Source organism: Hypanus sabinus, unplaced genomic scaffold, assembly GCF_030144855.1.
Source record: "Hypanus sabinus isolate sHypSab1 unplaced genomic scaffold, sHypSab1.hap1 scaffold_52, whole genome shotgun sequence".
Classification (NCBI taxonomy): Eukaryota; Metazoa; Chordata; class Chondrichthyes; order Myliobatiformes; family Dasyatidae; genus Hypanus; species Hypanus sabinus.
The window spans coordinates 805,468-822,500 of record NW_026781382.1 but is presented as its reverse complement, the minus strand read 5'-3'; the positions used below and the strand labels follow the sequence as shown (position 1 = coordinate 822,500).

The following is a 17,033-nucleotide window of genomic DNA, read 5'->3' as shown; positions in this document are numbered from 1 at the left end:
CTAACTAGCTTATAGTTTACTTTATTTTCCGTTTCTCCCTCCCCAATGGTGGGGCGACATTGACATTGTTCGAAGCGATTCTTGAAAGATCATGACCAGTTCAGCAAACTCAGAATATTGGGACGTAGTCCATCTGTTGGATTTTAAAAGTACCCGATTATCCAACTTCCAACTCAATTTTGTTACTTTGTTTGCCCTTTCTTTGGCTTTTAGGCAGCCCTTACCTTCCTTTGTCAGCTGCGGTTCCCTGCTCTGGCATTGGAGAACGTTTTCTTTGGGATATATTTATCCCGCACCCTGTGAAATGTTCCCAGAAACTTCAAAGACTTCTGTTTGCAGTTAACTCCGCCAGTATTCTTCTCCAATCCACCTGGGTAAGCTCTTCTCTCATGCATTTCATTCCATTCCATTACTGATATATGTGACTGATACTTCTCCCTCACAAATTACAGCATGCATTTAATTATGTTATGATCACTGCCTCCTAAGCGTCCCTTTGATTTACTCTCCGTAACAGGATATGGATTATTACACAACATTCAATGCCAGATACACTTTCCCTGAGCAGGCGCATGGTGAAGCTGTAAAAGCCCATCCGGTAGGTATACTACAAATTCCCTTTCTTGAGATCCGATACCAACATAATTTCCCCAATCTCCTTGCATGTTGAAATCCTCCATTACAGTGGTGTCCTAACACTTATTATATTTAATTTCCTCCTCCCTTTGCAGTATCAACACCACACATTGGCTACTATCTGAAGGCCGATATGTGATTTCCATGATATTTTGAACATTTCAATTTCGTAATTCCACCCACAAAGGTTCTTCATTTTCTTCCCTATATCTTCTCTTACTAAACATGCATGTTCATCACATAGAGCCACACCACCACCTTTGCCTTCCTACCTGTCCTTTCGATACAAATTATATTCTTTGACGCTAATTTTCGAACTATGGCCTTCTTTCAGCCACGACTCTTATTGCACCTGTTCGTTCACGTTATTCCGAATGTTACTCGTATTTAAATAGAGCACCTTCATTCCTACATTTTTCTTCCTGTTGAATTGTGTCTCTGTGATTTAATATAACTCTTTGATCTACAGTGTCGGTATTTGTGCCTAATTATTTTTTTTGTCCTTCCATACATTTATATTATGTGCCCATCATTTACTTGTAAATCTGCTGGTTAATCCTCAGCTCCATATTCCTCGTTGCCTTCATCCTGCCATGAATTTTAAGCCACTCACAACAGCTCATGTAAATCAGTCTACAAGAATATTGGACGTCTCGGATTAAGGTGCAGCCTGTGCCTTTTATACAGATACCACATGCCCCAGAAGATCTCCAATTATCAAGAAATTTGAACCCCTGCCCTCTGCTCCAACTCCTCAGCTAGGCATTTATCTGCAACACCATTCTATTCCTATCCACACTTTTGCATGACATAGGCGGCAATCCTGAGATTATTACGGCTGAGGTCCTGCTACTCAGCTTCCTTCCTAACTCTTTATTTTCTTTACAAGGAGATCGTCCCTTTTTCATGAAATTGTACAGGAGCTATACAGAAACGAACTTAAAGAACACATCAATGTTCCACACGAAAACAAGACAAAAACACCGGAAGCGCTGATGAATGTAGAATCAATTCAACAACTGCTACACAAGCTGATCGATACTGCACAACACAAATATATAGGATCCAAAGAATACGGATTTCGAATCTGAGCTTACTAACAGAATTATCCGAACATTTAACATCATACTAACTGGATGCATGGGAGCTGACTCAGCAAAAAAAGTCCCTACATACTCTATCAGAACATGCCAAAACAACAGCAAATCCTTTGCGTGATATTGTATTACAGCAATAGCACCAGGATAGGGAGATTCCTAAACAGAAACACACAACTGAGTAATTACATTATAAATTAGGAGCAAAATTGAAAGTTTACAAGGAAGTAGCCTGCCCAACAGAGTATAAACTGGATAGCCCGAAGGCGTAAGTTACGAGAGAAAAAAACTAAGAGTATTCCATTACAATACAAGGCCCATACCAAATACGAACAACAAATAAAAATGTAGAATTTACATCTGAACTAAGAGAAAACCGTATTGCATACGAAGCCAGCATAAATGAGTTCATGAAACGTGCCAGAAGAAGAAAATAGAGTAATGATTTTAGGATCACTAAAAAGGGTTTATATTGGATATTGAGACTGCATTCTACACACCAAGATGTCACAATCCTTATCACAGATTTACCAGCAAACAGAGTCTGTAAAATCGTGCTCTAGTTTGGCAAAACAGGGAGATGCAAGCTGGATTTAGTAGGAAAAAAAATATAGAACTGAAAGCATGCTGAAGAAAAGGAGCAAGTCGGCCATTCGACCCATCGAGTCTGCTCTGCCATTTCATCATGAGCTGATCCAATCCCATTCCCCAGCCTTCTCAGCATAACCTCTGATGCCCTGACTACTCAGATATCTATCAATCACTGTCTTAAATACACCCAATAGCTTTGCCTCCACTGCAGCGTCTGGCAACAAATTCCATAGATTCACTACCACTGTCAAAAAAAAAAAATCGCATATCTGTTGTGAATGGGCGACCAGCAAACCTGAAGTCATGTCCTCTCGTAATAGACTCCCCCACCATGGGAAAAAACTTTGCCACATCCACTCCGTCCATGCCTTTCAACATTCGAAATGTTTCTATGAGGTCCCTCCTCATTCTTTTAAACTCCGAGGAGTACGGTCCAGGAGGGGTCAAACGATCCTCATATGTTAACCCTTTCATTCTCGGAATCATTTTCGTTCATCTTCTCTGAAACCTCTCTAAAGTCAGCACATCCTTCCATAAATAAGCAGCCCAAAATAAGACAATCCTCCAAGTCCCGTTGCATCTCAGAACTTTGAATTTTCTCTCCATTTAAATAATAGACTTCCCGTTTATTGCTTCTACAAAAGTATACTTTCCAAGATTCTAATTCATTTGCCACTTCTTTGCCCATTCCCCCAATCTATCCAATACTCTCTGCAGACTCTGTTTCCTCCGCACTGCTGGACCCTCCACCTTTCTGTGTAGCATCAGCAAAATTAGACACAAATCCATCTATACCATAATCCAAATCTTTGATATACAACGTAAAAAGAAGCGGCCCCAACACGGACCCCTGTAGCACAACACTGTTAAAAGGCAAATAACCAGAATGGGATGCCTTAAATCCCACTCTCTGTTAACTGGCAATCAGCCAACACGCTATCCAGGTATGTAAATTTCCAGTAATACCATCGGTTATTATCTTTTTTAGCAGGCTTATGTGCGACACCTTGTCAAAGGCCTTCTAAAAACCCAAATACACAACATCCACTGAACCTCCCTTATTTAGCCTACTTGTAATTTCCTCAGAAAATTACAGTGGGTTTGTCAGGCAGGATTTTCCTTTATGAAAACCATGCTGACTTCTACCTATCTTGTCATATGCCTTCAGGTACTCCATAGCCTCCATAGCCTTGACAATCGACTCCATCAAATTCCCAAACACCGAAGACAAGCTAACAGGTCAATGGTGTTATTTTTTTGCTTCCTTGCCCCCTTCTTAAATAGCGCAGTGACATCTGCAATCTCCCAGTCCTTCGGAACCAGGCCAGAATCTGTCTTATTTTGAAAGATCATTGCTCTGCAATCTTCACTGCTACTTCTTTCAGAACACGAGGATACATCTAATCTGGTCCAGGAGATTTATCTCCCCTTAGACTATTCAGCTTCCAGAGTACTTTCTCTATTGTAATTGCGACTGCGCATATTTCTCTACCCTGACACCCTTGAATGTCCGATATATTGCTGATGTATTCCTCAGTGAAGACGGATGCAAAATACTCGTTCAATTCCTCCGCCAGATCCTAATCATCCATTACCATCTCTCCAGCGTGATTCTCTCTCGGTGATATATCTACTCTCACCTGTCTTTTACTCTTTATGTTCTTGAAAAAGCTTTTAGTATCCTATTTGGATTATTTTAAGCTTCCTTTCATAGTTCATCTTTTCACTCTTAATAACCTTCTTAGTTTTCTTTTGCATGCTTTTAAAATATTCCCAATCCTCTGTCTTCCCGCAATTTTTTGCTTCCTTGTCTCGGCTCTGCCTTGCTTTTTGCTTGGCTTTGAATTCTTTTGTCAGCCACGGTTGCATCCTTTCTTTATTGGAAAATGTATTCGTCTATGTAATATATCTGTCATGCACCTTTTCACTTCTCCTATAAACTCCAGCCACTGCTGCTCTGCTGTCCTTCCCGCTAGTGTCTCTTTCCAGTCAACCTTGGCCAGTTCCTCTCTCATGCCACTGTAATTTCCTTTACCCCACTGAAATATCCACACCTCGTATATCAGCTTCTATTTCTAAAATTTCACATTGAACTCAATCATGTTATGACCATTGCCTCCTAAGTGTTCTTTCAATTCCATCTCTCTAATCACCTCTGGTTCATTACACAATACCCAATCAAGTACACCCGATCCCCTAGTGGGCTCAACAGTAAGCTGTTCTAAAAGGCCATCTCACAGGCTTTCTATAATTTTTCTCTCTTGAGATCCAGTGCCAACCTGATTTTCCGAATTCACTCGCGTTAAAATCCCTTACAATTATCATAACACTGCCCTTCTTGCAAGCCTTTTCTATTTCCTGTTCTAATTTGTAGTCCACATCACTGCAGATGTTTGGCGGCCCGTCGTTTTATCCCTGCCATTTATAAGCTCAACCCATAAAGTTTCTGTAGCTTCTGATGCTATGCAAACTCTTTCTAATGATTTAATATAATTTCTACCATTAAAGCCACCCACCCCTCTACCTACCTGTCTAACCTTCCGATACACCGTGTATGCTTGGACATTCAGCTCCAGGAGGCATACGTTCTTTAGCCACGTCTTAGTGATGCCGCAATAACATAACTACCAATCTGTAATTGTACAACAAGTTCATACACCTTATTCCATATGCTACGTGCATTTAAGTAAAACACCTTAAGTCCTGTATTTGGTACTTTTTGCGTTGACTCCACTGCAACTTTATTGCAGTGCAGCTCATAACAATGGCTGCAAATTTGCTCCATCACATGCCCGTCCTTCCTGACATCCTTACTGCTCACTACCTTAGATCTATTTCGGTTTTACCTCTGCTCCGCTGCAACATTCCGGTTCCCATCGCCCTGCTAAATTAGATTAAACCCTCCCTAACAGCTTTATTAAACCTTCCCGCCAGGATATTGGTCCCCCTTAAATTCAATAGTAACCTGTCCATTTTAAATTGGTCACATCTTCCCCAAAAGAGTTTCCAGTCATCCAGATACTTGAGTCCCTGCCCCCTGCCCTAATCGCTCAGCCAGGCATTTATCCTCCACCTTATTGCAATCCTACTCTCACTGTCGCGTGGCAAAGGCAATAATCCAGAGATTACTATATTTGCGGTCCTTCTTCTCAACTCCTTTCCTAACACACAATATTCTCCTTTCAGGACATCTTCCCTTATCCTACCTATGTGATTGGCACCTATATGTACCAAGACCTCTGAATCCGGATCCTCACACTGCAGGATATCTTAGACGCGATCAAAAACATTCCGGACCCTGGCACCAGTGAGGCAATCTACCATCCGGATCTCCTGATCTCGTCCGCAGAATCGCCTATCTGATCCCCTAACTGTCGAGCCCACTATTACTGCTACCTTCCTCTTCCTTTCCCTACCCTTCTGAGCTACAAAGTCTGACTTTCTGCCGGAGGCTTGGACATTGTTGCTGCCCCCATGTAAGCTGTCTCCCCCAACAGTACTCATACAGGGTTACTTATTTTCAATGTGTACAGCCACTGGGGAACTCTCTAGTACCTGACTCTTCCCTTTCCCACTGCTAACTATGACCCACCTGTCTGCCTGTCCTGGCCCCTGTGAGACCACCTGCCTGTAACTTTTCTCTATCAACTCCTCACTCTCCCTGACAAGAGGAAGGTCATTGAGCTGTAGCTCCAGTTCCAGAACACGGTACCTTCGGAGCTGCAGCTCGGCGCAACTGGCGCAGCTGTGGACGTTCGGGAGTCTAGGAGACTCCAGGACCTCCCACATCCGACACCGAGAAGAACAAGCTGCCCTCGCACTCATACTTCCCTCTTTCCTCAAATAACAGGAAAAGCTGAAACATAGACCTACATTGCCTCGCCCGCTTCCGCCTATGCCCTTTGAGCCAAAGCCCTTAAGACTTTACTCCGTTCCTGGCTTACTCCGGTAGCCGCAAACAACGCTGTCAGCTGTATAAAGTTGTGTCCTTTTTAAATCATCCTCGGTTCACTCCCCGATGTCACACGCCTGCGCTGTCCCCACTCTCTTAATTCTGATGAGAAGAGGAAAAAAGGTGAAAATGGCTCCCGCCGCTCTCCCTTTATGATGCTCCTACTTCTTACTCCAAAATGTTATAAAGAACAGCTGACAATGCTATATTTTCGTTGTCGTTTCCTGTGCTTAGGTCGACGCCGGGTTGTCCATTTTTTTTTTATTTAGAGTTTAGATGCGACTGGATATTTGCTAGGCCAATACAGAGTCATTTAGCGAGTCTGCCACATTTCTGTAGTTCTGGAAATTGTCATTATATACATAATTCAAATTCATCATTTGTCATGGTGGAATTAGAAAGTGTCCCCAGTGTATAACTCGGTCCCTGGTTGACTAATCCACTGGTAATTACTACTACGCCAAATCTGCCAAATTTGTTGTGTTTGTCTCTCTTGCTGATGGAGACTGCAATGGAGGATTATATTACCGTTTGCAACTGAATGAAATGTTCCTGTCCACCACTGTCTCTCGGTATTACTTTAGAAGATTATTACAACGATGAACTAGAAAATTAACCTGAACTACGTTTTACAGATGTTCTCTGTGCCGTTTGGAAACGTGTGCAAATGAAGCAATTCATAAACACAAGGCATTTTTGCAGTTGCTGAAGTTATGCAGCAATACAAATATCCCTACAGGAACACAGCAATTCTGGAAGACTGTATGCAAATTTGAAGATACTTTGGGCCAATAACTAGCAAAGAGGGAGGAATAATCCAGAAAAATGGTGTCCAAAGAGAAATGACTAAAAGCATTAAGGTGTTAGGTGAAGTCATTTCGGGCATGGATTGAAGTAAGAAGCTGCGGCGTGATTGGTGGAAAAGGAAAATGCTGTAAAAGAAGGAATCTGAATAGATAGGACAGAGGACCATGGGAAAAAGAGAACCAGGGCGAAGTGTTAAACATCTGAGAAGAAGAGGGAAGCTGCGAGCCAAAGTGCGGAATTGAAGTAGATGGAATGAGGGGATGGAATAATTACCGGATTTGTGAGATATCGGTCTTTACGCCATCATCAGCTTGGAGGTAAACCAGATTGAAATCTGATACTTTAACTTTTTCCGTTCATATGAAGCACTGCCTGGCCTGCTGTTTTTAGACGTGATACTGAGGCTTTATAAGGCATTTGTCAGACTGCACTTGGAATAATGTAAGCACTTTGGCCCCTTATCTGACATGGGAACAACAGGCATCTGGGGAGAGTGCAGAGGAGGTTTACGAAAATGATCCCAGGACTGTCTCGGGTTTATATTTGCAGGATATCAGAAGAACTAAGGCGTGAGGGTTCTCATTGCAATCCTTCAAATATTGAAATGTCTTTATATACACGTACAGGTTTTTCCTACTGTGGGCGAGTCCAGAACCAAGGGGCACAGACTCAGAATGCAAGGACGTCCCTTTAGAGCAGAGATGAGGAAGTATTTCGTTAACTAAGGGGCGATGAATTCGTGGAACCCATTAGCACAGAGCGTGGAGTGGCCAATTTATTGGACATTTAAAGCAGACGTTGATAGATTCATTATTAATTCGTCCATCAAAGTTTACAGTGAGATGGCAGATAGAATGGGTTGAGCGTGATAATAAATCGCCATGATCGAATGACGCAGCATACTTGATAGGTTGAAAGGCACACTACACATCCTATGTTGTTTGGTCGGATGGTGTTATATATTTCACATTTCAATGACTTTTCAATTATTTCATATCTTCAGCATCTTCATCTTTAATTCATCGCAGATAACTGCACGTGTATTGTGTCAACGCCCTTCTCTATCGACTATGAAAGCATGTAATGGTATTTCTTAAATATACTATTCAACTGAGGACTGTACCATAATAATTCACTTTATTACACTTTAGCGCCCTGAACACTGAATCTCACACGTCATCTTAATGAAAATTTCCAATGCGTTATGTATCCAAATGAACGGTATAACGAGAAAAAGAATACTGCCATTAGTTATTGCTTAGACACTGCCCTGTCAGGCATCACAGCAGCTGCGTGGCTTATCTTCACTTAAAGTGTCCATGAGTCCATTGCAAATCTATTGAAATGTTTTCAGATTGACTGTCTATTTATTACTTAACTTGACCAATCTAAATGTAGATTGAAGTAAGAACGTATCCCAAGCATATTCTTTCCTGATATCTTACCACTATCAGCAACATGTGGAAGAACTGCAAATCTTTTTTGAACTTACAGTCCACCATCTTAAATGCAAAACCCACCAACAGTATTAAACCTTTTTATCCTGCGGAGATATAGCGGATATATTATCAATTATTTTGAATCTCTGTCAATTATCCACTCAGCCTGTTATGCTCCGGAAAACAACATATGTCAGCCAACTTCTACTATTTTCCATGCTGCGTATGTCTATACTTCCTTTTTAATTCTACTTCCATTCTCAGACCGATATGTCAATCCATGGATTTTTCTACTGTTGAAAAGAGCTTACACTCAGTTTGGAGAAACAACACCTTATATTCTGTCTCATTAGGCTCTAACCTAATGCCATGGACATCGATTTCTCGAACTTCCCGTCATGCCTGCACCCCCGTCCACTCGGTCAGCAGTTCCCATCACCTTTTCCCACTCTCAGCCTCTCTCCTTCAATCCCATCGCCCCCCTCGTTTGTTCCCGCCCGCTCCATATACTTTTTTGCATGGCCGTGTTGCCGCACCTATCAGACCACCCATTCTCCTGCTCTGAAGCTATTTCACCAATCAACTTCCCAGGTACTTACTTTACCCCTCCCCGTCCTGGATACAGTATTCAATTTTTATTTCTCTCTACGACCGTCCCCCGCCCTCCTCCACGCTTTAAACCTATTCCTCAGGGCTTTTCTCCCTCCTGCCCTGACGAAGGGTTTCAGACCGAAACGCAACTATACGACTTTTTCCATAGAATGTGCCTGGCATGCTGAGTTCCTAAAGCATTTTGTACCTGTTGTTTGTGACTCTAGCGTCTCCAGATTCTCTTTTGTTACTGACAATAAACTCCCAGCTTTCAGTGCAGTATCGCCCTTCTTTCGTTTTGAAGATATTTAAACTGAATTTGTGCAAAATTCTCTATGGGGACTCTCTTGCATCAGGATACAATTAAGCAATCGCTTTAGGAAGGGACAGGACGATTTGTCCCATTGCCCTGCAGCTGGAAAATACACTCCCACTACACCCATCCACGTACTCATCCGAACATATCTTAGATGTTGCAATCGAGACGACATCCACCATTTCGGCACAAATGTACTACGCCTGTGTGAAGAGGCTGCCATGAAATATTTCAAATGTCCCCCTTAACTCATAACCTCCAGTTTAAATCTCTCCAGGTTTCAGTCCGTTCGAATTGACTCGATCAATAGCCCTCCTAATTCTCTATACATTTGTCAAAACACTCCCACCCACCCCGTTCTCCTTTGCGACGTTTCATGGTTTCACAATGACTGAGCAAAGAAGTAGCACATTAATTACACTAGTGCTAGTCCAAAGTTCAGCAACGCCTGTGCAACAGTCAATGAAGCATGAAACAATGGATTATCTTCACATTAAGTTAAACATTAACTTAAGGCTCAAGGTTCAGAACATTATCAACGTACCATAAATGATGATATCTCTTTCGCTTTTTAAACATTAACTCGAAAATATTCCAAAGTGACCTGTACTCACTTTACCTTTGCAAAATAACCTAGTAAAATTATCGAAGCAGTACAATAGGCTAAGAGGATTTTATAAAATATATGATGCAGCAGCACGAAAGAGCATGCATACTGTAAGAACAAAGAAAAGCAAAAGCGGGTTCAAATAATAATCTCCACATTAAAATTTCAACTTCAAAACAACATATAACAACAGGCATTATGGTAGATTATCACCATAGAGCCCAGATTAAATAACAAACACAAGATTTTCTGAAGCTTCTGAAAAAACAGCTTAACCTGCATAAAATACGGGAGGAATTCAGCGGGTCATGCAGCATGGATGATACCATAGTGAATTATTTAAAATAAGGCAGCACACTCTATTGGAGTGGATATGGTTAAATAAAGAACTAGCACAGTAAATTTTCAGCAATTAATAATCGTGCAATGTCCAATGCAAAACGGCAGGTTTGGTATGTTACTGTTTGAATAAATACATGCGTTTTACGATGTGTGCAGTCATCTACGAAACATTAACTCGATTATGTTAACTCTCTCTCCCCCATACCGTCCACGAAATTGAAAAGAGAGCTTTAGAGTCAAACTTCAGAAAATTACAGACATAGGGTAAACCAACTCATTTCTCAGATTAACATTAACTAGAGAGTGTTCCAGAGAGAACCCTATCATTGCGGTTTTGCAGAGCACATCTGAAAATGAAGAACTCCAATTGAGGGAAAAGAGTTCCAGACATTGTTTGTAAACATTTCAATGACAAAGATAATACCAATGCAAACGTGTTATACTTGAGCATTGAAACAGAACATCTAGATTTCAGATTGTAATTAAATTCCCCAAATGTGTAGATGAAATAGGTTGCACAGATATTTCAAAAATAAAGCTGTAGAAACTTATCAAGTTTGACAGCATGCATGGAAAATAATAAATTGTTTAACGTTTCGTGCTGAGATCTTTCATTACCTCTGGAAAGGAAGGGAACGGAGCCAAAAATAGAAGGTGGGAAGAGTGAAAGGTTTGCAAGCTAGAAAGTGAAAGATGAACGCAGTCAGTTTGGAAAATATAGGGATGGAGGGAATTGAAGTGCCAGAGTGGGACGTGATAGTGGTAAATGTAAAGAAGAAAACAGCATTTGATAGCACTGAAGAGTGGACCATGCGAGAAAGGGTGCTGATGAAAAGGATTTTTTTCTTATTAGAAAGTGTGTGTTGCAGAAGCATTTGCACATGAAATTTAATGCATAGAAATGGAAATGGAATAATTTTGAGAGATAACTTATTATAGAACATACAAAATGGAGTTCATTGCCCAAGCACTAATTACGAAACGGGTGTTCTGACCCTGCATATTGAAACATTTTCTACGTTTTTTGCTATTTATATAAATTGGTGACATATCAGAATGTGTGTTCACTATTCTTACCGAAACATACAATTCTGCAATATATAATTTAGAAAGTAGCCTGTAACATTTTGCAAATGAAGGCAGGAACATTTTGGGCACTTGGTGATATCCCTTGGTGTTAGCCGCAGTGGAAGTAGCAGACGATAGTTTTGCCCTTAATTAAGAGGGCGACAGGGATAAGCCAGGTGTCTGGACGACAGCGAGTGGTGAAACAACTGTCAAAGGAGACACTGATTCACATAAAGTGGTCGCATTTCGATAGAGAAGAAATAATTCTGAATAGTCGTCTTAATTTTGCATGTGGTAAATCAAGACTGGCTTGTTAGATATTTGCAGTACTGATGTATAATGTGGCCGACAACAAGGCTATAGTTATTGTTTATGTGGACTTTACGTAGGCCTTCGACTGCAGTCCGCATAATAGCCTGTTTCAGAAAATCTTAACTTGGATTCAGTTGAAGTTTGTTGTTGGAAACAATACTCACCTGGCTTAATAAAAAAAAAACTCTCGTGTTATTATAATGTGGACTTCTTGTCTTCCGGAGTAGAATCAATTTGCTTGACGTTCAACCTACGATGTTCTCCTAAATAGTCTGATGCACCTACGTACTCGCCTATAACCACTGTTGTTTAAAGATATTCCGATTGAATTGGATCTTCCTCTTTCCAAAGATTTTGTCATTGACGTATTAAATTCCTTCAAGTTCTTTTTACCACAGGGCACAAAGTGACATCCTGTGACATAACATTGCATCCGATCTGCTTTTTCACGCTCTATCAGCTTGTAGAGACATAGCTGGAGCGACCCAGCGTCCATTTGTACCTCCACATATCATTCATCTTACGGTCTTTGATGTATTATACTTATCCAGGGCACAGACGTTTATCATGAACTTGTGAATTCGAAGCAGTGATTCCAGTGGTACATTGCAAACTACTGCAGGGCTAATCAGCATGAAGTGTTAGTGTCAGCAAAACATCCCACAGCTCATGAGTACATATCAAAACCTTACCATCGAAAGTCTGTTCTTTTACTTCGCAAGGAATGTCCACAACCCTTCATTGCATTGACAGAGTCTGATGATATCATTCTCTGTTTGAGCCGGTGTCCCATATTTGTAATGACTCTCATTATTGCCAAATCATGAATGGGTATGCAATCGTTCTATCATTCCTTCGTTTGTCTGATTTTCAAATTAAAGGCAAAATAATGCAGGACTACAGTGGCTACCCACCATTTACACAAATACAACTGTTCCGGAGTCTACTAGTTAAAAAAAAAAGATCTAAAGTATTGCGTCTCCTTCCCAATTCCTCCTCAGTACCTAGTACCAGACTAATACTTCACTTCTTCCTGTTCAGCTGGCCTGCTGTCTATTGATATAACTCAAATGCTTTGTAAGTGCCAGACAGCACTTGGAGCATTGCGAGCACGTTGGCTCCTTCGCTTAAAAGAGGTGTGCTGGCTTTGGAGAGATGCAGTTGTAAAGAGAAAGATCTCAGAAATGGAACTGCAAAGATATGACGACAGTTTGATGCCTCTGGTTCTTTCCTTACTGGAGTTAAAAAAAAAAAACCTGGGGCAGGGAAATTATTGAAACCTACTGAAAGTTGAAACACCTAGATACACTGGAAGTCAACAAGATGTTTGCTGTAGAGGAGGTATCTAGGACCAGAGGCCCCTCAAAGCAAAGATGAGGAATACTTGTTTATATTTTATTGATTTGTCTGCAGCTACCAATTTTCATCTGCCTATTTATTTGTTTATTTATCAGTTTATTTATTTATTCATCGATCATCCATCAATTCATCGATTTATTTGCTTATGTTTTAGCTTATTTAACAATACGTTTATGTGTTTGCCTTTTCACTGACCTAACATATTTAGTGATACAGCGCAGTGTAAGCCCTGCCGGCCTTCCAGCCACCGGCCCAGCATACTCGACAACTTCAATTAACTCTACCCTAATCAAGGAATAGTTTGTACTGACCAATCAACCTTCTCATCACGTCGTTAGACTGTGGGGGGAAACAGGACGACCTGTACAAAATCTACTCATCTAAGTGCTTTAATAGATTCACAATCATTGCGTGGTGAATCTATGGAAGTCTGTAGAAGAAGGGCTGTTGGGTATATTTAGTAAGGAGGTTGATAGAACTTTCATTTATAAAAGGTTACGGGGGAATGGCAGGAGAGGGATAATATATTAGCCATAAAGAATTAGCTTATACTCGATAAGCCGAAAGAACATAATTATACTGCTTTGTATTATGCTCTTCTGGTCTAATATTTGCAACATTCTAGCATCACAGAACCATAGAGTCATAGAACATTACAGCACAGAAACAGGCCTTTCGGCCCTTCCTGGCTGTGCTGAACCATTCTTCTGCCTTGTCCCACTGATCTGCACATAGATATTTTTTCCGTTTCACCCTTAAACCATGTCCTCGTTTTATTTTTTCCCTCCCCTAACTTCAGTGGAGAAAGCCTACTTGCATTCACTCTATTTATACTCATCATAATTTTATACATTTCTATCAAAACACCCCTCATTCTTTTACGCTCCAGGGAATAAAGTCGCAATCCATTCAATCTTTCTCTGTAACTCTGTTTCACAAATCCCGACAACGTCCTTTCAAACCTTCTCTGCACTCTTTTAAAGTTATTAATATCATCCTGTAATTAGATGACCAAAATCGTTTTTGTTAATTTCCAAGTTTTGGCAACTACATCCTTATTTCAATTGCAGGGTATTGCTTACGTCTTCCCTCAATGTCCTCCGTAGACATCATGCAAACAATGGAATAGTATGTTTCAATCTACCATAGTCAACTGCTGATTAACACCAGAATATTCTCATTTACTTTGGTTTATGACCTTAATCACGAAATCACTGCTCACCCGCCATCTTAATGAACATGATGTTACACTGTGTAATCGTTGTTTTGATTTGACCGATTTAAATATTGACTCTACTCTGAGAACATGCACTTCATATTATATTGTCCTGAATCACGCCATCGCCACCAGCTTGTTCATTCCATATGCATCCCTCAGTAACAATTTGGTCTTTGTCTCATTCGATGGAAAACGATTGGGGAACGCAATAGCATCTATGGACAGGGATATAGAGATCACGTTTTGAACCCATCATCTTTCCCGATGAATAGCCTCTTCTCGGAGTTCGGCTCCTTATTGGTCTACATAGGTGCTGCCTGATTTTCTGAGTTACTTCAGAATTTTACGGGTGAATCTTTGGATTTCCTGATCCTTCAGAACCACTTTTGTGTAGAAATATAGGGCTGATTCCACCTTAGGTACTTGGTGCCAACATTATAAATATTGTGTTACGCCCTGCACATAATGATTTACCAAAGCATATATCGTCTGCTCTAAAGCAAAAAAAAATGAACAGAGTATTGTATTAGTAAAGTAGTGGAAGCCCAGGGTGGTTGAAAAAAAAGTTAAAAAGATAAATATTACTTAAGATAACTACTTGCAGGACTGAAATATTACAAGTTTCGAGTGGATTTGCTCAGTTCGGAATTTAACTGATCAACTATGACGTTTTAATTGGAGCTCTACTCTCGGGGGTTAAAATTACAAAACTACAACATGGAACTGTAGAGCCCATGAGCAGCATCCTGCGCTTACGATACTGCGCCACGCTAATTATCAGAGTAATTTAATCATACCTTCTGTCTGGACAATATCCATATAATTGTAATTTGATTAGGTATATATAGTTCTCCTATGTACTGACGTAGATTGAAATATCTGTCTTACATAGTTTTTATACGGATTAATCAATTGCACAGCAAACTGGGATAGTGCAACGCATCAGCTACAGAGAAAGTGCAATCCAGTTTGAGAATAAGGTCCCTCCAAATTAAGCACACTCATCTGACTATGTGGAGCCTCTTCAATGTCTCTAATATATTTCTCACTACATATATGCCTGGGGCCCACTAACGGTGTAACAGAGAAAAAAGAATGCCCCAGACACCTATTTGGAAAATATTCCCTGCCATCTGAATGCACTTATTCCAGTATTAAGTACTTCAAACCTGCAAGTGAGGCAACGGGCAACTATCTCTCATAATTTTATAACTCCAATCAAGACTCCACCGAGCCTCCACCGCTCCAGATATAATAAATAATGTTTGTGCAACGTCTACTATATAAAATCTACTATTTAGTAATTAATATATCATTAGACATAAGGTCCCACAAATTGAAGTGGCGAGGGATTAGCACTTGTAGGCTCCTTGAATTGTTCAACGCTGTTGTGGTAAAGTAATAGGATATTAAGCAAGGAATATTTGAAATAGAAGACAGGAAATAAGCACGTTTGCTGCAGCGATATGCAATATTTCTTTTAAATGTACAGTTAACTGAAGGTAAAACTAATTTTTCTCCTACATGTGATAGACCTCAGGGAGTATAAACTTAGCAAATTTTAAACGTCTTCTGTAATTGCAAAACGACTATTATTTGTGTCTCGAATAAGTGGTGCTGATTTAGATATCGCTGTTATTCAAATATGCTGCGTCAGTAACTTCAACAAGCAATAAGCAATCTGCAAAGACATGCATTATTTGAAATTTTGTAAGCACCACCCACGGTGCTTACAAGTACAGTTGATTTTGGCTCTTCATCGTAGATATCGTGGGCCCTCGATGATCTGTCGAGCTAATCATCACAATAATTAAATAATCGATTTTCCAGACCATTTCTGCCCGCACAACGTCAAATTATTGATCCAGGAATTGTTATTTCCTGTCATTTTCAGTGAAGTAGGTCAAAATGTCCCGCAAACTGATGACGCTATGGAATTATCACCTATCAGCTCAATGTATGAAATCAAGCAATGAATCGGAGGAAACATAGTATTAACGGAAGTTTTCACTTCAGTTATTTGCCACGAAACTATACAATACTTCTAATAAATAAGCACTAAATTTCGAGTAAAAAAACACAAATACCTGTTGTCGACTTCTCGGATTATAGATTTAGCAAAGGGCAAAAGTTTCACATAACATCAAAGCTGTTCTTGTTTGCTCAATGAAATAAGCTGTGCCGAATTAAGTAGACTGTGGTTCGAAAATCCGGAGTTAGTTTCTGCAAAACATCCATCTGCAAAGACATGAATTATTCCAAACATTCGACTCTGCAACCAAGGCGTTCATAGTGCCCTTGTTTCTGTCGCTACTCTGGCCCTCGTGGACGGCGATTGCTGACTGCTTAAAAAAAGCACTGCTCAGGTGCAATAAACTAAACGAAACCGAGGACAGGAATGAATCAGACTCCGTGGCCTTTCCTGTAATTCAGACTGAAGGGCGGAGTCAACACAGCTATAAGAATGATTAACAGTTTTCTGTCCAACAATGTTTAAACTGCGCGTGACCTTCTGCTCCATGAAATTAGGAATGAGTCAGCTTTTAAATTTGATTACAGACTGGATTTACGGTTGAGCATGCACTTGATATTTACACAACATCTACTGACAACTTTAATACCGACTTCCTCCAATAATTTTGAAGATTTGGAGCATCGACACGGTGAAGTAGATAAATATCGTAAATTCATGATGAT

At 40.3% G+C, this 17,033-nt stretch overlaps 1 protein-coding gene across 1 annotated transcript in view; it reads right to left on the bottom strand.

Moving 5' to 3' along the window:
* Positions 1–16,707, bottom strand: part of LOC132389263 (uncharacterized) — a 136,751-nt gene extending 120,044 nt beyond the window's left edge. Inside the window, exon 1 of the mRNA XM_059961758.1 lies at positions 16,424–16,707. The gene's annotated coding sequence lies outside the window, so the exon portion shown is untranslated. The remainder of the gene's footprint in view (positions 1–16,423) is intronic.
* Positions 16,708–17,033: the final 326 nt, after the last annotated feature.